The 21,772-nt window shown below is 38.8% G+C and overlaps 1 protein-coding gene across 2 annotated transcripts in view; it reads left to right on the top strand.

Moving 5' to 3' along the window:
* LOC26514435 (Down syndrome cell adhesion molecule-like protein Dscam2) overlaps positions 1 to 21,772 on the top strand; it is a 1,172,063-nt gene that overhangs the window by 1,121,648 nt on the left and 28,643 nt on the right. The gene's annotated exons all lie outside the window — the stretch shown is intronic.

The raw sequence follows: 21,772 nt of genomic DNA, 5'->3' as shown, positions 1-21,772 counted from the left end.
TCGCACATTGTACCGGGCCATTGCGTTTGTGCGGTTCCTCAACTGTAATTCTGCGGTGCAGCAGGTACTGAAGATTGTATATTGGGTGCACTTCGTATTTCTTCAGGAGCTTGGTTTCTGGTTCAAGCTCAACCTTAAAGAGTGGCTGCGGCTTTCTATCCCTGTTAAGGATATTAAAGACTGTCTTGGCGCTAAAACCCTTCTCCTGTAGCGCCTTTTTTATCTCTGCAGGCGTTACTTCGGGCTCTATGCCCTTAAGTACGACTTGCAGGCCCTTGCTGCTTTTTAGCTGGTACGTGTAAAAGTTCTTTTTATTCTCGGTAAGATATTTTGATAATACTCTATAGTTATCTTCAGACTTCATTTGAACTTTTGTTAAGTTATCCTTACCAATAAGCTCAATAATTTTGTTGACAAGAACATTGGAACTTTTTTCGCGTATATAGATAGGCGGAGGTTTTGGCTTCCTTTTCCCAACTTCAGTGGATTCGACCGCCTCAACCTCATCGGCGTCTGCCAAGATTTTACATCGGTTTGAGTTAATGGGCGTTTCTTTTGCTACTAGGCTAGCATTGCCACGGGTTATTTTGCGTTTGGAATTCAGGGGGCTCAGCTTCCTTTTGATTTGGATGTAGCGATCCATGCCAGTCTGCACAGCCGGCTTAATATAGTCATTGTTTTTGTTTTTGTTTTGGTTTTCGGGCAGCGCGGACGTATTACTATTTGCGCTGCTAGCTGATGACGTCGTTAAACGCGCTGTCGATACAGTTGCGGTTGTTGTTGTTGTTACTGTTGACGTTGTCAAAGAAATTGAGGTGCTAGTTACTGCACTCTTTGGCTGCAGAGACATCGATGGTATCGAGGGGGAGCAGGAACGCGCTCTCTCGCTCTCTACGTTTAAGAATTCGGTCAAGTTGGGGGTAATTGACCGAGCTTGATCGGAGCTTGCATGGTTTTCGGTTGCTTTAAAAGAGAAGTACGCGTTGTTTCTTTGTACTGAGAGCCGTCTCTCGTCTAGCTCACGTTGACGTTGTGTGCGAACGTCGTTTGAACTCATTGCAGTCGAGGTTGATTTAGTTTGAGTTTTAAGTGTTGTGTTTTATATTAATTAATTAATTAATTAATCAATATAAACATTAGCGATTTCATCGCAAAAAGCGTCTTTTCGCGTTATTGTAGATTTCTTAGAGCAGTCACTGCACTTTTATGATTTTATTGAATTTTTTTTTCCCGGAGCACAATAAGAAAACACGTCTGCATGCGACGACTGCAATCGAAGAATCAAATCGAAGGTGTTGCAAATGACATTAATTTTTCGAATAACTTTGGAATCGGCTATTCGGAGATGCCTCTGTAGTTGGCAGCATCGAATTTTTGTTATTTTTTATGCAGAGGATTTATAAAAGATTCCTTCCCTTTACCAAATTTCTAACATGGTTGATCTTGCCTAGGGACAAGTAAAATATACCCGCCGTAAAATCATGATGGGTGGAAAGGGACAAAAAAGATAAATTTTCAGTATTTGACCATGTGAGCTCTGGTAAATTAAAGTCACGAAGAATTACTAAAATGTCACTTTGAGACATAAGATAACAGGCTATAATGTAGGTTTCGATAAAGAGTAGTATGGGATGCAAAGAAAAGACTAACAGAATAGAGTCTAGGGAGCTTACTTCGTAGGCCTGTAAATGTTTTGGTGCCACAGTCGGTAATACCGCGACATTAGTCCGTTCCGGGAGATAGGGTTACCATGTTGAGGATTCTAAGAATGCTAAGGGGGCTTCCTGCTCTTGGAGTAGCAAGGAAAATGAGCGGCTGCATCATTGCGGGACGATCAAGCTGCCCCACGATCTTTGGGGCTGCAATTTCCTTAGTAGCAGATTTTTGCAGATATATTCAACAGCTGAAGGCCAATGAATTGAGTATTCCGCGCGCTAAGTTGATCGATGATTTTTGGGAAACCAACGATCAATTGCTTAAACCAACTCTATGTCGGTCGCATGAAGGATAGCATTTCATTTTGGTAGTATAGAGAGAGCTACGGAAGAGCACATGTAAAAACAAGAAAGGAAAGCTAACTTCGGGCGGAGCCGAAGTTGATATACCCTTGCAGTTCAGTCGCAGTCCGCTAGGTGGCGCCACCCATCTAATTTTATTAGATATATAGCGGATCGTTTATAGTCGGCCGATCCTTATGAAAATTGGCAGATCAGATTGTTTTACCCAAAATATAATCTGTACCAAATCCCATCTTTCTAACTTAAAAAACACCAAAGTTATGCCAATTTCGATCGTTCTATGACAGCTATAGGATATAGTCGGCCGATCCTTACGAAATTTTGTACATAAGATATTTTGATCAAAAATAACATGTGTAGAAACTCCCAACCCTCTAACTTAAAAAACACCAAAGTTATGGCATTTCCGATCAATCAGTTATATGGCAGCTATAGGATATAGTCGACCGATCCCGGCCGTTCCGACTTATATACTGCCTGCAAAGGAAAGAAGGGTGTGTGCAAAGTTTCAACTCGATAGCTTTAAAACTGAGAGACTAGTTTGCGTAGAAACAGACAGACGGACAGACGGACATGCTCATATCGACTCAGGAGGTGATCCTGATCAAGAATATATATACTTTATAGGGTCGGAGATGTCTCCTTCACTGCGTTGCACACTTTTGACCAAAATTATAATACCCTCTGCAAGGGTATAAAAATGAGTGCAAAAAGATAATTGCAGAATTAACTGCAAATATACAAAAGACAGATAAAGAGAAAGAAGCAGAGCTATATTTGGATTGAAACTTTTTAAATTGATAAAATGCTCACTTAGGCACTACACCAGCGCGTAGCGATACAGTTATAATTTTAATATTAAAAAAAAAAAGTTTTTTTTCAGTTACCGAGCGTTTAAGCGAGCTTTATTTAATGTTCCAAATCTAGTCTTTAATAAGAAACAAGGACCTTTATATTTTGTTTATATATAGAACATATGTCATATGTATGTGACTGCGTAGGGTTGACAACCAAATTAGAATTAAAGACGCGGGAGCGCGGCTCAACGCTTGATGCGGCGGCGCGATCGAGAGATTCCACGAGACGGAGATACAACGATAGCGCATGACGACAGATCGAATGCACCAGAGCGGGCGATGCGAAAGTGTTTAAATTTAAGTTTCAAACCCCCGTTTGACAAGAACAAAAATTTATCGCACGCGCAAAAAAAAATCACGACCGTTCTTTATGAAGTGAAGGAGTTATGCATTGATTCATAAACTGTACGTATTGTTGGTGATCAGGATCCCGTCGGAGTCTCCTTTCCAGTGCTCTTCTTTCTATATTTGCCATGAATTTCTGGTAAATGCTTTCGAGTTCTTTTGCAGTGTGTCTAATTTCCAAAATTTTTCAAGCAGTTTCTCTTAAGAGATTAAGTTCTTGGCCTCTCCAGTTACATGATTCTCCAAATGCTGGAATTTTACATCATCGCTAAAATCTTGTTTGTGGAGCATTTCCGTCGTAAAATCGGGGTATTGCAGATAGCATCCGTCAAATTTTGGAATGGCGACTGTTGGCATTACAAAGATAGATTCGGTAGTGGGTTTTTGCGTTGATATTGAATTAGATTGTGATTCTTTGCTCAAAAAAGGAAAATATTCTTCTCGTACAACTTGAAGTCTATTATCGGTGTGTCCATAATTTTTTAAGGTTGGTTCCAATTCTATAGGGTCATAGCACCCCGTGACGATTTCCTTTTATAGCTTCAAGCCTTAACTATATACTTATATAGTTTCAAGTTGATAACTTTAAAAGTTGGAGACTAGTTTGCGTAGACATACTCACAGCGACTCATGAGGATAACCTTATCATGAGTGTATAATAGGGTGGGTCGAATTCCAACAAGTTGTTCAAATCGAATTCTAATAGTGCGGAAAACTTGCTACGGAATACTACAAGCATTTTCCAAATTGATGGGTGAGTTCTGAAACTAATGCCGTGTCCCAGTACAACTCCCATATCTGTTGCATTCTTATCTTTGCCGTCGTTACAACCGGACCAAACAATCGTAGGGGATCAAAGATTACGTAACATACGGTCGGCTAAGTGACAATTCCTAGAAAATACCGTCCTTGAAGCCAATCTCCATGTGGATCCCTCTTAATTTGAATCGTTGCTTCACCCAACAAGTTGATTAGTTGATCACTGTCATAGTGCGGCAGATGCTCAGGTGCGGTGTCAAAATATTGCAAGCATCGGGTGGCCAGGTATGGGGCTGTTGGTGTGCCATAGTTGACGGTGTTAAGATGATATGTAATATTTTGATGGTTCCGTGGGCTTGCGTCTCCACAATATATTATATATATAAGTTAACACCCGGCACTTTCGGCTCCCCCCTTGCTCAGCACTATTCGCCCCCTACTACGACTACGCCTCGAACTCGACCCCAGACTCTTAAACCCCAATCCACAGCATAAGCAATTCCCAATATTCAAGTGCTGTGGGTTCAAGTACATCCGGGTATGTCGCAAGAGTGCAACTATGTCACAAGTGTGCAACTATGTACGCTGACTAGAATGTTGCGGGAAAGCTGACACACACCCTGAGTGTTATGCTGACTCTTGACACCAGATAGCTGACACTACACCCGCTGACACCACACATAGAGTTGGAGTGGGAGATCGGCCGATATCGAACTGTCGATCGGAGGGTCACAACTCTGGGCAGTCAGTCTATTTCTGACCGCCGAACCACGAAGCTGAACCAACTCCAAACATTCTCCATCGACATATAAAAATATACCCCTTCCGTTAAATAAGAACTTACCAAACTGATTGTTAATATTAAGTGACACGAATAAATTTTATTCCCATCGTTATCCAAGAATGAACCAACTACTTTTCATCAGGTGAACCATGGAAGGACACCTTAACTTATATAAATAAAATGTGAAACTGATATATAAATATAATGTGAAACTTGGGTTCGTCTGGGTGTATTATGATCTGTCGATTCATTTTTTTTTATCAGAACCGTAACAGAATGGATAAAAAATCAGGTTTTAGAAGACTATGGTGTGGAATGACATAATGGTCTGCTGTCAGTTGTTTCTTCGTTAATCTAGTTATGCCCCAACTCCACGTATTATTCACTGGTTCCCACTGTACACGTATAGATCACCTCCCGCCTAACTGACCGAGGGGCGCCTGCCGTATAATATACGGCTTGAACCGCGGGAATAATCTCGAGTTAGTAAATGTAAATAAAGATATATTTATATAATATTATATATTTTAATTTTAGAGATAACGACGAAAAATTGCTGTGCTTTATAAGTAATTTAAATTAGATGTTTCATATTCAAAATGGATGATAGTGAAATAATGCGATACAGACAATTGTAGTTCGAACATAAAACCCTAAGAAGATCATGCAGTGTATATGTCGAACTAAAATGGCTTAGGAATAGAGAAATAGATGACTAAAGTTTCTAGTCCTTCTATTCGGAACTATTTTTACATCACCATTAATAAAGTTGTGTAGGAAAACGACACCCAGCATAGTTTTACGATTTGTTAGGGAGGGTAAGGGTAAGGGAGGGTTAATAAGAGTCTACTATGATACGAAGGAAGGTGTAGATTTGCATCCTAGTTCTTTGCTATCCTAGTTTGCATCCTCTAAGAGCAAATAATAGGAAATTCTCTTTTGGGGATTCGATGTGATCTTAATGAACCCCATATTTTGGACACCAGACACATAAGCCGTACTCCAGTATCGGACGGACCAAGAATATAAATTAGCTTTTAGTAATATAAGGGTCGTTAAATTCTTTCTCCCATCTTTTGATAAAACCAAGAAAACCTTTAGCTTTATTAACCATTGAAGAAATATGGTCGTAAAATGTATGTTTTATGTCTAAAAGGACACCAATATCATTAACCTGATTTAATATTTCTAAAGCAATGGTGACAACTAGTAGGATAAAAAGACATTTTTATTCATTAAGTATTAAGTCATTATGATCAAGATCAGACTTAAGTCTGTGTTGGGCAGACGAGGATTTGTATTGCAGCAAAGCTTAACATCGTCTGCGTAAATTAGTACTAACGATTTCGTTAAAGATAGGGGAAAGTTATTAATAAAAAGAGTGAAAGGTAAAGGGCCAAGATGTTTTTCTTGAGGGACTCTAGATGTAAGAGGGACTAAGAGGGAATTTTAATTTTTTAATAAAACTTTCTTAATAAAAAAGGAAATCCCAAAAGATTCAGTTTACTCAACAGGAGTGAGTGATTACCTGACTCAAATACTAAAGTCTGGGTAAATAACATCAGTTTTAAGTATTTTTTGAAAGCCATCTATCACAAAAGATGTCAATTCAATTAGTAGTAGTGATAGTAGAGGAACGTGCTGACATGGATAAATGATTGAGCAAATGACATTAATTTTTTGAATAACTTTGGAATCGGCTATTCGGAGATGCCTCTGTAGTTGGCAGCATCGAATTTTGTTATTTTTTATGCAGAGGATTTATAAAAGATTCCTTCCCTTTACCAAATTTCTAACATGGTTGATCTTGCCTAGGGACAAGTAAAATATACCCGCCGTAAAATCATGATGGGTGGAAAGGGACAAAAAAGATAAATTTTCAGTATTTGACCATGTGAGCTCTGGTAAATTAAAGTCACGAAGAATTACTAAAATGTCACTTTGAGACATAAGATAACAGGCTATAATGTAGGTTTCGATAAAGAGTAGTATGTGATGCAAAGAAAAGACTAACAGAATAGAGTCTAGGGAGCTTACTTCGTAGGCCTGTAAATGTTTTGGTGCCACAGTCGGTAATACCGCGACATTAGTCCGTTCCGGGAGATAGGGTTACCATGTTGAGGATTCTAAGAATGCTAAGGGGGCTTCCTGCTCTTGGAGTAGCAAGGAAAATGAGCGGCTGCATCATTGCGGGACGATCAAGCTGCCCCACGATCTTTGGGGCTGCAATTTCCCTAGTAGCAGATTTTTGCAGATATATTCAACAGCTGAAGGCCAATGAATTGAGTATTCCGCGCGCTAAGTTGATCGATGATTTTTGGGGAACCAACGATCAATTTCTTAAACCAACTCTATGTCGGTCGCATGAAGGATAGCATTTCATTTTGGTAGTATAGAGAGAGCTACGGAAGAGCACATGTAAAAAAAATGAGTGCAAAAGATAATTGCAGAATTAACTGCAAATATACAAAAGACAGATAAAGAGAAAGAAGCAGAGCTATATTTGGATTGAAACTTTTTAAATTGATAAAATGCTCACTTAAATATGGCACTACACCAGCGCGTAGCGATACAGTTATAATTTTAATATTAAAAAAAAAAAGTTTTTTTTCAGTTACCGAGCGTTTAAGCGAGCTTTATTTAATGTTCCAAATCTAGTCTTTAATAAGAAACAAGGACCTTTATATTTTGTTTATATATAGAACATATGTCATATGTATGTGACTGCGTAGGGTTGACAACCAAATTAGAATTAAAGACGCGGGAGCGCGGCTCAACGCTTGATGCGGCGGCGCGATCGAGAGATTCCACGAGACGGAGATACAACGATAGCGCATGACGACAGATCGAATGCACCAGAGCGGGCGATGCGAAAGTGTTTAAATTTAAGTTTCAAACCCCCGTTTGACAAGAACAAAAATTTATCGCACGCGCAAAAAAAAATCACGACCGTTCTTTATGAAGTGAAGGAGTTATGCATTGATTCATAAACTGTACGTATTGTTGTTGGTGATCAGGATCCCGTCGGAGTCTCCTTTCCAGTGCTCTTCTTTCTATATTTGCCATGAATTTCTGGTAAATGCTTTCGAGTTCTTTTGCAGTGTGTCTAATTTCCAAAATTTTTCAAGCAGTTTCTCTTAAGAGATTAAGTTCTTGGCCTCTCCAGTTACATGATTCTCCAAATGCTGGAATTTTACATCATCGCTAAAATCTTGTTTGTGGAGCATTTCCGTCGTAGAATCGGGGTATTGCAGATAGCATCCGTCAAATTTTGGAATGGCGACTGTTGGCATTACAAAGATAGATTCGGTAGTGGGTTTTTGCGTTGATATTGAATTAGATTGTGATTCTTTGCTCAAAAAAGGAAAATATTCTTCTCGTACAACTTGAAGTCTATTATCGGTGTGTCCATAATTTTTTAAGGTTGGTTCCAATTCTATAGGGTCATAGCACCCCGTGACGATTTCCTTTTATAGCTTCAAGCCTTAACTATATACTTATATAGTTTCAAGTTGATAACTTTAAAAGTTGGAGACTAGTTTGCGTAGACATACTCACAGCATACTTATCATGAGTGTATAATAGGGTGGGTCGAATTCCAACAAGTTGTTCAAATCGAATTCTAATAGTGCGGAAAACTTGCTACGGAATACTACAAGCATTTTCCAAATTGATGGGTGAGTTCTGAAACTAATGCCGTGTCCCAGTACAACTCCCATATCTGTTGCATTCTTATCTTTGCCGTCGTTACAACCGGACCAAACAATCGTAGGGGATCAAAGATTACGTAACATACGGTCGGCTAAGTGACAATTCCTAGAAAATACCGTCCTTGAAGCCAATCTCCAAGTGGATCCCTCTTAATTTGAATCGTTGCTTCACCCAACAAGTTGATTAGTTGATCACTGTCATAGTGCGGCAGATGCTCAGGTGCGGTGTCAAAATATTGCAAGCATCGGGTGGCCAGGTATGGGGCTGTTGGTGTGCCATAGTTGACGGTGTTAAGATGATATGTAATATTTTGATGGTTCCGTGGGCTTGCGTCTCCACAATATATTATATATATAAGTTAACACCCGGCACTTTCGGCTCCCCCCTTGCTCAGCACTATTCGCCCCCTACTACGACTACGCCTCGAACTCGACCCCAGACTCTTAAACCCCAATCCACAGCATAAGCAATTCCCAATATTCAAGTGCTGTGGGTTCAAGTACATCCGGGTATGTCGCAAGAGTGCAACTATGTCACAAGTGTGCAACTATGTACGATGACTAGAATGTTGCGGGAAAGCTGACACACACCCTGAGTGTTATGCTGACTCTTGACACCAGATAGCTGACACTACACCCGCTGACACCACACATAGAGTTGGAGTGGGAGATCGGCCGATATCGAACTGTCGATCGGAGGGTCACAACTCTGGGCAGTCAGTCTATTTCTGACCGCCGAACCACGAAGCTGAACCAACTCCAAACATTCTCCATCGACATATAAAAATATACCCCTTCCGTTAAATAAGAACTTACCAAACTGATTGTTAATATTAAGTGACACGAATAAATTTTATTCCCATCGTTATCCAAGAATGAACCAACTACTTTTCATCAGGTGAACCATGGAAGGACACCTTAACTTATATAAATAAAATGTGAAACTGATATATAAATATAATGTGAAACTTGGGTTCGTCTGGGTGTATTATGATCTGTCGATTCATTTTTTTTTATCAGAACCGTAACAGAATGGATAAAAAATCAGGTTTTAGAAGACTATGGTGTGGAATGACATAATGGTCTGCTGTCAGTTGTTTCTTCGTTAATCTAGTTATGCCCCAACTCCACGTATTATTCACTGGTTCCCACTGTACACGTATAGATCACCTCCCGCCTAACTGACCGAGGGGCGCCTGCCGTATAATATACGGCTTGAACCGCGGGAATAATCTCGAGTTAGTAAATGTAAATAAAGATATATTTATATAATATTATATATTTTAATTTTAGAGATAACGACGAAAAATTGCTGTGCTTTATAAGTAATTTAAATTAGATGTTTCATATTCAAAATGGATGATAGTGAAATAATGCGATACAGACAATTGTAGTTCGAACATAAAACCCTAAGAAGATCATGCAGTGTATATGTCGAACTAAAATGGCTTAGGAATAGAGAAATAGATGACTAAAGTTTCTAGTCCTTCTATTCGGAACTATTTTTACATCACCATTAATAAAGTTGTGTAGGAAAACGACACCCAGCATAGTTTTACGATTTGTTAGGGAGGGTAAGGGTAAGGGAGGGTTAATAAGAGTCTACTATGATACGAAGGAAGGTGTAGATTTGCATCCTACTTCTTTGCTATCCTAGTTTGCATCCTCTAAGAGCAAATAATAGGAAATTCTCTTTTGGGGATTCGATGTGATCTTAATGAACCCCATATTTTGGACACCAGACACATAAGCCGTACTCCAGTATCGGACGGACCAAGAATATAAATTAGCTTTTAGTAATATAAGGGTCGTTAAATTCTTTCTCCCATCTTTTGATAAAACCAAGAAAACCTTTAGCTTTATTAACCATTGAAGAAATATGGTCGTAAAATGTATGTTTTATGTCTAAAAGGACACCAATATCATTAACCTGATTTAATATTTCTAAAGCAATGGTGACAACTAGTAGGATAAAAAGACATTTTTATCCATTAAGTATTAAGTCATTATGATCAAGATCAGACTTAAGTCTGTGTTGGGCAGACGAGGATTTGTATTGCAGCAAAGCTTAACATCGTCTGCGTAAATTAGTACTAACGATTTCGTTAAAGATAGGGGAAAGTTATTAATAAAAAGAGTGAAAGGTAAAGGGCCAAGATGTTTTTCTTGAGGGACTCTAGATGTAAGAGGGACTAAGAGGGAATTTTAATTTTTTAATAAAACTTTCTTAATAAAAAAGGAAATCCCAAAAGATTCAGCTTACTCAACAGGAGTGAGTGATTACCTGACTCAAATACTAAAGTCTGGGTAAATAACATCAGTTTTAAGTATTTTTTGAAAGCCATCTATCACAAAAGATGTCAATTCAATTAGTAGTAGTGATAGTAGAGGAACGTGCTGACATGGATAAATGATTGAGCAAATGACATTAATTTTTTGAATAACTTTGGAATCGGCTATTCGGAGATGCCTCTGTAGTTGGCAGCATCGAATTTTGTTATTTTTTATGCAGAGGATTTATAAAAGATTCCTTCCCTTTACCAAATTTCTAACATGGTTGATCTTGCCTAGGGACAAGTAAAATATACCCGCCGTAAAATCATGATGGGTGGAAAGGGACAAAAAAGATAAATTTTCAGTATTTGACCATGTGAGCTCTGGTAAATTAAAGTCACGAAGAATTACTAAAATGTCACTTTGAGACATAAGATAACAGGCTATAATGTAGGTTTCGATAAAGAGTAGTATGGGATGCAAAGAAAAGACTAACAGAATAGAGTCTAGGGAGCTTACTTCGTAGGCCTGTAAATGTTTTGGTGCCACAGTCGGTAATACCGCGACATTAGTCCGTTCCGGGAGATAGGGTTACCATGTTGAGGATTCTAAGAATGCTAAGGGGGCTTCCTGCTCTTGGAGTAGCAAGGAAAATGAGCGGCTGCATCATTGCGGGACGATCAAGCTGCCCCACGATCTTTGGGGCTGCAATTTCCCTAGTAGCAGATTTTTGCAGATATATTCAACAGCTGAAGGCCAATGAATTGAGTATTCCGCGCGCTAAGTTGATCGATGATTTTTGGGGAACCAACGATCAATTTCTTAAACCAACTCTATGTCGGTCGCATGAAGGATAGCATTTCATTTTGGTAGTATAGAGAGAGCTACGGAAGAGCACATGTAAAAAAAATGAGTGCAAAAAGATAATTGCAGAATTAACTGCAAATATACAAAAGACAGATAAAGAGAAAGAAGCAGAGCTATATTTGGATTGAAACTTTTTAAATTGATAAAATGCTCACTTAAATATGGCACTACACCAGCGCGTAGCGATACAGTTATAATTTTAATATTAAAAAAAAAAAGTTTTTTTTCAGTTACCGAGCGTTTAAGCGAGCTTTATTTAATGTTCCAAATCTAGTCTTTAATAAGAAACAAGGACCTTTATATTTTGTTTATATATAGAACATATGTCATATGTATGTGACTGCGTAGGGTTGACAACCAAATTAGAATTAAAGACGCGGGAGCGCGGCTCAACGCTTGATGCGGCGGCGCGATCGAGAGATTCCACGAGACGGAGATACAACGATAGCGCATGACGACAGATCGAATGCACCAGAGCGGGCGATGCGAAAGTGTTTAAATTTAAGTTTCAAACCCCCGTTTGACAAGAACAAAAATTTATCGCACGCGCAAAAAACAATCACGACCGTACGTATTGTTGTTGGTGATCAGGATCCCGTCGGAGTCTCCTTTCCAGTGCTCTTCTTTCTATATTTGCCATGAATTTCTGGTAAATGCTTTCGAGTTCTTTTGCAGTGTGTCTAATTTCCAAAATTTTTCAAGCAGTTTCTCTTAAGAGATTAAGTTCTTGGCCTCTCCAGTTACATGATTCTCCAAATGCTGGAATTTTACATCATCGCTAAAATCTTGTTTGTGGAGCATTTCCGTCGTAGAATCGGGGTATTGCAGATAGCATCCGTCAAATTTTGGAATGGCGACTGTTGGCATTACAAAGATAGATTCGGTAGTGGATTTTTGCGTTGATATTGAATTAGATTGTGATTCTTTGCTCAAAAAAGGAAAATATTCTTCTCGTACAACTTGAAGTCTATTATCGGTGTCCATAATTTTTTAAGGTTGGTTCCAATTCTATAGGGTCATAGCACCCCGTGACGATTTCCTTTTATAGCTTCAAGCCTTAACTATATACTTATATAGTTTCAAGTTGATAACTTTAAAAGTTGGAGACTAGTTTGCGTAGACATACTCACAGCGACTCATGAGGATAACCTTATCATGAGTGTATAATAGGGTGGGTCGAATTCCAACAAGTTGTTCAAATCGAATTCTAATAGTGCGGAAAACTTGCTACGGAATACTAGAAGCATTTTCCAAATTGATGGGTGAGTTCTGAGACTAATGCCGTGTCCCAGACAACTCCCATATCTGTTGCATTCTTATCTTTGCCGTCGTTACAACCGGACCAAAAAATCGTAGGGTATCAAAGATTACGTAACATACGGTCGGCTAAGTGACAATTCCTAGAAAATACCGTCCTTGAAGCCAATCTCCATGTGGATCCCTCTTAATTTGAATCGTTGCTTCACCCAACAAGTTGATTAGTTGATCACTGTCATAGTGCGGCAGATGCTCAGGTGCGGTGTCAAAATATTGCAAGCATCGGGTGGCCAGGTATGGGGCTGTTGGTGTGCCATAGTTGACAGTGTTAAGATGATATGTAATATTTTGATGGTTCCATGGGCTTGCGTCTCCACAATATATTATATATATAAGTTAACACCCGGCACTTTCGGCTCCCCCCTTGCTCAGCACTATTCGCCCCCTACTACGACTACGCCTCGAACTCGACCCCAGACTCTTAAACCCCAATCCACAGCATAAGCAATTCCCAATATTCAAGTGCTGTGGGTTCAAGTACATCCGGGTATGTCGCAAGAGTGCAACTATGTCACAAGTGTGCAACTATGTACGCTGACTAGAATGTTGCGGGAAAGCTGACACACACCCTGAGTGTTATGCTGACTCTTGACACCAGATAGCTGACACTACACCCGCTGACACCACACACGCCGACACCGCACACGCTGAAACCACACATAGAGTTGGAGTGGGAGATCGGCCGATATCGAACTGTCGATCGGAGGGTCACAACTCTGGGCAGTCAGTCTATTTCTGACCGCCGAACCACGAAGCTGAACCAACTCCAAACATTCTCCATCGACATATAAAAATATACCCCTTCCGTTAAATAAGAACTTACCAAACTGATTGTTAATATTAAGTGACACAAATAAATTTTATTCCCATCGTTATCCAAGAATGAACCAACTCCTTTTCATCAGGGGAACCATGGAAGGACACCTTAACTTATATAAATAAAATGTGAAACTAATATATAATCAGGTGAACCATGGAAGGACACCTTAACTTATATAAATAAAATGTGAAACTGATATATAAATATAATGTGAAACTTGGGTTCGTCTGGGTGTATTATGATCTGTCGATTCATTTTTTTTTATCAGAACCGTAACAGAATGGATAAAAAATCAGGTTTTAGAAGACTATGGTGTGGAATGACATAATGGTCTGCTGTCAGTTGTTTATTCGTTAATCTAGTTATGCCCCAACTCCACGTATTATTCACGCGGTTCCCACTGTACACGTATAGATCACCTCCCGCCTAACTGACCGAGGGGCGCCTGCCGTATAACATACGGCTTGAACCGCGGGAATAATCTCGAGTTAGTAAATGTAAATAAAGATATAATTATATAATATTATTTATTTTAATTTTAGAGATAACGACGAAAAATTGCTGTGCTTTATAAGTAATTTAAATTAGATGTTTCATATTCAAAATGGATGATAGTGAAATAATGCGATACAGACAATTGTAGTTCGAACATAAAACCCTAAGAAGATCATGCAGTGTATATGTCGAACTAAAATGGCTTAGGAATAGAGAAATAGATGACTAAAGTTTCTAGTCCTTCTATTCGGAACTATTTTTACATCACCATTAATAAAGTTGTGTAGGAAAACGACACCCAGCATAGTTTTACGATTTGTTAGGGAGGGTAAGGGTAAGGGAGGGTTAATAAGAGTCTACTATGATACGAAGGAAGGTGTAGATTTGCATCCTAGTTCTTTGCTATCCTAGTTTGCATCCTCTAAGAGCAAATAATAGGAAATTCTCTTTTAGGGATTCGATGTGATCTTAATGAACCCCATATTTTGGACACCAGACACATAAGCCGTACTCCAGTATCGGACGGACCAAGAATATAAATTAGCTTTTAGTAATATAAGGGTCGTTAAATTCTTTCTCCCATCTTTTGATAAAACCAAGAAAACCTTTAGCTTTATTAACCATTGAAGAAATATGGTCGTAAAATGTATGTTTTATGTCTAAAAGGACACCAATATCATTAACCTGATTTAATATTTCTATAGCAATGGTGACAACTAGTAGGATAAAAAGACATTTTTATCCATTAAGTATTAAGTCATTATGATCAAGATCAGACTTAAGTCTGTGTTGGGCAGACGAGGATTTGTATTGCAGCAAAGCTTAACATCGTCTGCGTAAATTAGTACTAACGATTTCGTTAAAGATAGGGAAAAGTTATTAATAAAAAGAGTGAAAGGTAAAGGGCCAAGATGTTTTTCTTGAGGGACTCTAGATGTAAGAGGGACTAAGAGGGAATTTTAATTTTTTAATAAAACTTTCTTAATAAAAAAGGAAATCCCAAAAGATTCAGTTTACTCAACAGGAGTGAGTGATTACCTGACTCAAATACTAAAGTCTGGGTAAATAACATCAGTTTTAAGTATTTTTTGAAAGCCATCTATCACAAAAGATGTCAATTCAATTAGTAGTAGTGATAGTAGAGGAACGTGCTGACATGGATAAAAGTTTGAGGATCAAAGGTGTTGCAAATGACATTAATTTTTCGAATAACTTTGGAATCGGCTATTCGGAGATGCCTCTGTAGTTGGCAGCATCGAATTTTGTTATTTTTTATGCAGAGGATTTATAAAAGATTCCTTCCCTTTACCAAATTTCTAACATGGTTGATCTTGCCTAGGGACAAGTAAAATATACCCGCCGTAAAATCATGATGGGTGGAAAGGGACAAAAAAGATAAATTTTCAGTATTTGACCATGTGAGCTCTGGTAAATTAAAGTCACGAAGAATTACTAAAATGTCACTTTGAGACATAAGATAACAGGCTATAATGTAGGTTTCGATAAAGAGTAGTATGGGATGCAAAGAAAAGACTAACAGAATAGAGTCTAGGGAGCTTACTTCGTAGGCCTGTAAATGTTTTGGTGCCACAGTCGGTAATACCGCGACATTAGTCCGTTCCGGGAGATAGGGTTACCATGTTGAGGATTCTAAGAATGCTAAGGGGGCTTCCTGCTCTTGGAGTAGCAAGGAAAATGAGCGGCTGCATCATTGCGGGACGATCAAGCTGCCCCACGATCTTTGGGGCTGCAATTACCCTAGTAGCAGATTTTTGCAGATATATTCAACAGCTGAAGGCCAATGAATTGAGTATTCCGCGCGCTAAGTTGATCGATGATTTTTGGGGAACCAACGATCAATTTCTTAAACCAACTCTATGTCGGTCGCATGAAGGGTAGCATTTCATTTTGGTAGTATAGAGAGAGAGCTACGGAAGAGCACATGTAAAAAAAATGAGTGCAAAAAGATAATTGCAGAATTAACTGCAAATATACAAAAGACAGATAAAGAGAAAGAAGCAGAGCTATATTTGGATTGAAACTTTTTAAATTGATAAAATGCTCACTTAAATATGGCACTACACCAGCGCGTAGCGATACAGTTATAATTTTAATATTAAAAAAAAAAGTTTTTTTTCAGTTACCGAGCGTTTAAGCGAGCTTTATTTAATGTTCCAAATCTAGTCTTTAATAAGAAACAAGGACCTTTATATTTTGTTTATATATAGAACATATGTCATATGTATGTGACTGCGTAGGGTTGACAACCAAATTAGAATTAAAGACGCGGGAGCGCGGCTCAACGCTTGATGCGGCGGCGCGATCGAGAGATTCCACGAGACGGAGGTACAACGATAGCGCATGACGACAGATCGAATGCACCAGAGCGGGCGATGCGAAAGTGTTTAAATTTAAGTTTCAAACCCCCGTTTGACAAGAACAAAAATTTATCGCACGCGCAAAAAAAAATCACGACCGTTCTTTATGAAGTGAAGGAGTTATGCATTGATCCATAAACTGTACGTATTGTTGTTGGTGATCAGGATCCCGTCGGAGTCTCCTTTCCAGTGCTCTTCTTTCTATATTTGCCATGAATTTCTGGTAAATGCTTTCGAGTTCTTTTGCAGTGTGTCTAATTTCCAAAATTTTTCAAGCAGTTTCTCTTAAGAGATTAAGTTCTTGGCCTCTCCAGTTACATGATTCTCCAAATGCTGGAATTTTACATCATCGCTAAAATCTTGTTTGTGGAGCATTTCCGTCGTAGAATCGGGGTATTGCAGATAGCATCCGTCAAATTTTGGAATGGCGACTGTTGGCATTACAAAGATAGATTCGGTAGTGGGTTTTTGCGTTGATATTGAATTAGATTGTGATTCTTTGCTCAAAAAAGGAAAATATTCTTCTCGTACAACTTGAAGTCTATTATCGGTATGTCCATCATTTTTTAAGGTTGGTTCCAATTCTATAGGGTCATAGCACCCCGTGACGATTTCCTTTTATAGCTTCAAGCCTTAACTATATACTTATATAGTTTCAAGTTGATAACTTTAAAAGTTGGAGACTAGTTTGCGTAGACATACTCACAGCGACTCATGAGGATAACCTTATCATGAGTGTATAATAGGGTGGGTCGAATTCCAACAAGTTGTTCAAATCGAATTCTAATAGTGCGGAAAACTTGCTACGGAATACTAGAAGCATTTTCCAAATTGATGGGTGAGTTCTGAGACTAATGCCGTGTCCCAGTACAACTCCCATATCTGTTGCATTCTTATCTTTGCCGTCGTTACAACCGGACCAAACAATCGTAGGGGATCAAAGATTACGTAACATACGGTCGGCTAAGTGACAATTCCTAGAAAATACCGTCCTTGAAGCCAATCTCCATGTGGATCCCTCTTAATTTGAATCGTTGCTTCACCCAACAAGTTGATTAGTTGATCACTGTCATAGTGCGGCAGATGCTCAGGTGCGGTGTCAAAATATTGCAAGCATCGGGTGGCCAGGTATGGGGCTGTTGGTGTGCCATAGTTGACAGTGTTAAGATGATATGTAATATTTTGATGGTTCCATGGGCTTGCGTCTCCACAATATATTATATATATAAGTTAACACCCGGCACTTTCGGCTCCCCCCTTGCTCAGCACTATTCGCCCCCTACTACGACTACGCCTCGAACTCGACCCCAGACTCTTAAACCCCAATCCACAGCATAAGCAATTCCCAATATTCAAGTGCTGTGGGTTCAAGTACATCCGGGTATGTCGCAAGAGTGCAACTATGTCACAAGTGTGCAACTATGTACGCTGACTAGAATGTTGCGGGAAAGCTGACACACACCCTGAGTGTTATGCTGACTCTTGACACCAGATAGCTGACACTACACCCGCTGACACCACACATAGAGTTGGAGTGGGAGATCGGCCGATATCGAACTGTCGATCGGAGGGTCACAACTCTGGGCAGTCAGTCTATTTCTGACCGCCGAACCACGAAGCTGAACCAACTCCAAACATTCTCCATCGACATATAAAAATATACCCCTTCCGTTAAATAAGAACTTACCAAACTGATTGTTAATATTAAGTGACACGAATAAATTTTATTCCCATCGTTATCCAAGAATGAACCAACTACTTTTCATCAGGTGAACCATGGAAGGACACCTTAACTTATATAAATAAAATGTGAAACTGATATATAAATATAATGTGGGTATAACTTGGGTTCGTCTGGGTGTATTATGATCTGTCGATTCATTTTTTTTTATCAGAACCGTAACAGAATGGATAAAAAATCAGGTTTTAGAAGACTATGGTGTGGAATGACATAATGGTCTGCTGTCAGTTGTTTCTTCGTTAATCTAGTTATGCCCCAACTCCACGTATTATTCACTGGTTCCCACTGTACACGTATAGATCACCTCCCGCCTAACTGACCGAGGGGCGCCTGCCGTATAACATACGGCTTGAACCGCGGGAATAATCTCGAGTTAGTAAATGTAAATAAAGATATAATTATATAATATTATATATTTTAATTTTAGAGATAACGACGAAAAATTGCTGTGCTTTATAAGTAATTTAAATTAGATGTTTCATATTCAAAATGGATGATAGTGAAATAATGCGATACAGACAATTGTAGTTCGAACATAAAACCCTAAGAAGATCATGCAGTGTATATGTCGAACTAAAATGGCTTAGGAATAGAGAAATAGATGACTAAAGTTTCTAGTCCTTCTATTCGGAACTATTTTTACATCACCATTAATAAAGTTGTGTAGGAAAACGACACCCAGCATAGTTTTACGATTTGTTAGGGAGGGTAAGGGTAAGGGAGGGTTAATAAGAGTCTACTATGATACGAAGGAAGGTGTAGATTTGCATCCTAGTTCTTTGCTATCCTAGTTTGCATCCTCTAAGAGCAAATAATAGGAAATTCTCTTTTGGGGATTCGATGTGATCTTAATGAACCCCATATTTTGGACACCAGACACATAAGCCGTACTCCAGTATCGGACGGACCAAGAATATAAATTAGCTTTTAGTAATATAAGGGTCGTTAAATTCTTTCTCCCATCTTTTGATAAAACCAAGAAAACCTTTAGCTTTATTAACCATTGAAGAAATATGGTCGTAAAATGTATGTTTTATGTCTAAAAGGACACCAATATCATTAACCTGATTTAATATTTCTAAAGCAATGGTGACAACTAGTAGGATAAAAAGACATTTTTATCCATTAAGTATTAAGTCATTATGATCAAGATCAGACTTAAGTCTGTGTTGGGCAGACGAGGATTTGTATTGCAGCAAAGCTTAACATCGTCTGCGTAAATTAGTACTAACGATTTCGTTAAAGATAGGGGAAAGTTATTAATAAAAAGAGTGAAAGGTAAAGGGCCAAGATGTTTTTCTTGAGGGACTCTAGATGTAAGAGGGACTAAGAGGGAATTTTAATTTTTTAATAAAACTTTCTTAATAAAAAAGGAAATCCCAAAAGATTCAGTTTACTCAACAGGAGTGAGTGATTACCTGACTCAAATACTAAAGTCTGGGTAAATAACATCAGTTTTAAGTATTTTTTGAAAGCCATCTATCACAAAAGATGTCAATTCAATTAGTAGTAGTGATAGTAGAGGAACGTGCTGACATGGATAAATGATTGAGGATCAAAGGTGTTGCAAATGACATTAATTTTTCGAATAACTTTGGAATCGGCTATTCGGAGATGCCTCTGTAGTTGGCAGCATCGAATTTTGTTATTTTTTATGCAGAGGATTTATAAAAGATTCCTTCCCTTTACCAAATTTCTAACATGGTTGATCTTGCCTAGGGACAAGTAAAATATACCCGCCGTAAAATCATGATGGGTGGAAAGGGACAAAAAAGATAAATTTTCAGTATTTGACCATGTGAGCTCTGGTAAATTAAAGTCACGAAGAATTACTAAAATGTCACTTTGAGACATAAGATAACAGGCTATAATGTAGGTTTCGATAAAGAGTAGTATGGGATGCAAAGAAAAGACTAACAGAATAGAGTCTAGGGAGCTTACTTCGTAGGCCTGTAAATGTTTTGGTGCCACAGTCGGTAATACCGCGACATTAGTCCGTTCCGGGAGATAGGGTTACCATGTTGAGGATTCTAAGAATGCTAAGGGGGCTTCCTGCTCTTGGAGTAGCAAGGAAAATGAGCGGCTGCATCATTGCGGGACGATCAAGCTGCCCCACGATCTTTGGGGCTGCAATTTCCCTAGTAGCAGATTTTTGCAGATATATTCAACAGCTGAAGGCCAATGAATTGAGTATTCCGCGCGCTAAGTTGATCGATGATTTTTGGGGAACCAACGATCAATTTCTTAAACCAACTCTATGTCGGTCGCATGAAGGGTAGCATTTCATTTTGGTAGTATAGAGAGAGAGCTACGGAAGAGCACATGTAAAAAAAATGAGTGCAAAAAGATAATTGCAGAATTAACTGCAAATATACAAAAGACAGATAAAGAGAAAGAAGCAGAGCTATATTTGGATTGAAACTTTTTAAATTGATAAAATGCTCACAGTTATAATTTTAATATTAAAAAAAACAAGAAAGGAAAGCTAACTTCGGGCGGAGCCGAAGTTTATATACCCTTGCAGTTCAGTCGCAGTCCGATAGGTGGCGCCACGCATCTATATTATTAGATATACAGCGGATCGTATATAGTCGGCCGATCCTTATGAAATTTGGCATATCGATTTATTTTGACCAAAGAAGCATACATTGAAAATCCCATCCTTCTAACTTGAAAAACAACGAAGTTATGCCATTTCCGATCAATCAGTTATATGGCAGCTATAGGATATAGTCGACCGATCTTTATGAAATTTGGCAGATCGTATAAGTTGGACCAAATAAGAATCCATAGAAAGTCCCAACCTTCTAACTTGAAAAACAACGAAGTTATGCCATTTCCGATCAATCAGTTATATGGCAGCTATAGGATATAGTCGACCGATCCCGGCCGTTCCGACTTATGTACTACCTGCAAAGGAAAGAAGGGTGTGTGCAAAGTTTCAACTCGATAGCTTTAAAACTGAGAGACTAGTTTGCGTAGAAACAGACAGACAGACGGACAGACAGACAGACGCACAGACAGACAGACAGACAGACGGACAGACGGACAGACGGACATGCTTATATCGACTCAGGAGGTGATCCTGATCAAGAATATATATACTTTATAGGGTCGGAGATGTCTCCTTCACTGCGTTGCACACTTTTGACCAAAATTATAATACCCTCTGCAAGGGTATAAAAAGTTTTTTTTCAGTTACCGAGCGTTTAAGCGAGCTTTATTTAATGTTCCAAATCTAGTCTTTAATAAGAAACAAGGACCTTTATATTTTGTTTATATATAGAACATATGTCATATGTATGTGACTGCGTAGGGTTGACAACCAAATTAGAATTAAAGACGCGGGAGCGCGGCTCAACGCTTGATGCGGCGGCGCGATCGAGAGATTCCACGAGACGGAGATA

Source organism: Drosophila ananassae, chromosome 3L (genome assembly GCF_017639315.1).
Source record: "Drosophila ananassae strain 14024-0371.13 chromosome 3L, ASM1763931v2, whole genome shotgun sequence".
In the NCBI taxonomy this organism is placed as follows: domain Eukaryota; kingdom Metazoa; phylum Arthropoda; class Insecta; order Diptera; family Drosophilidae; genus Drosophila; species Drosophila ananassae.
The sequence above is the reverse complement of the archived record's forward strand: the minus strand, read 5'-3'. Positions and strand labels throughout refer to the sequence as shown.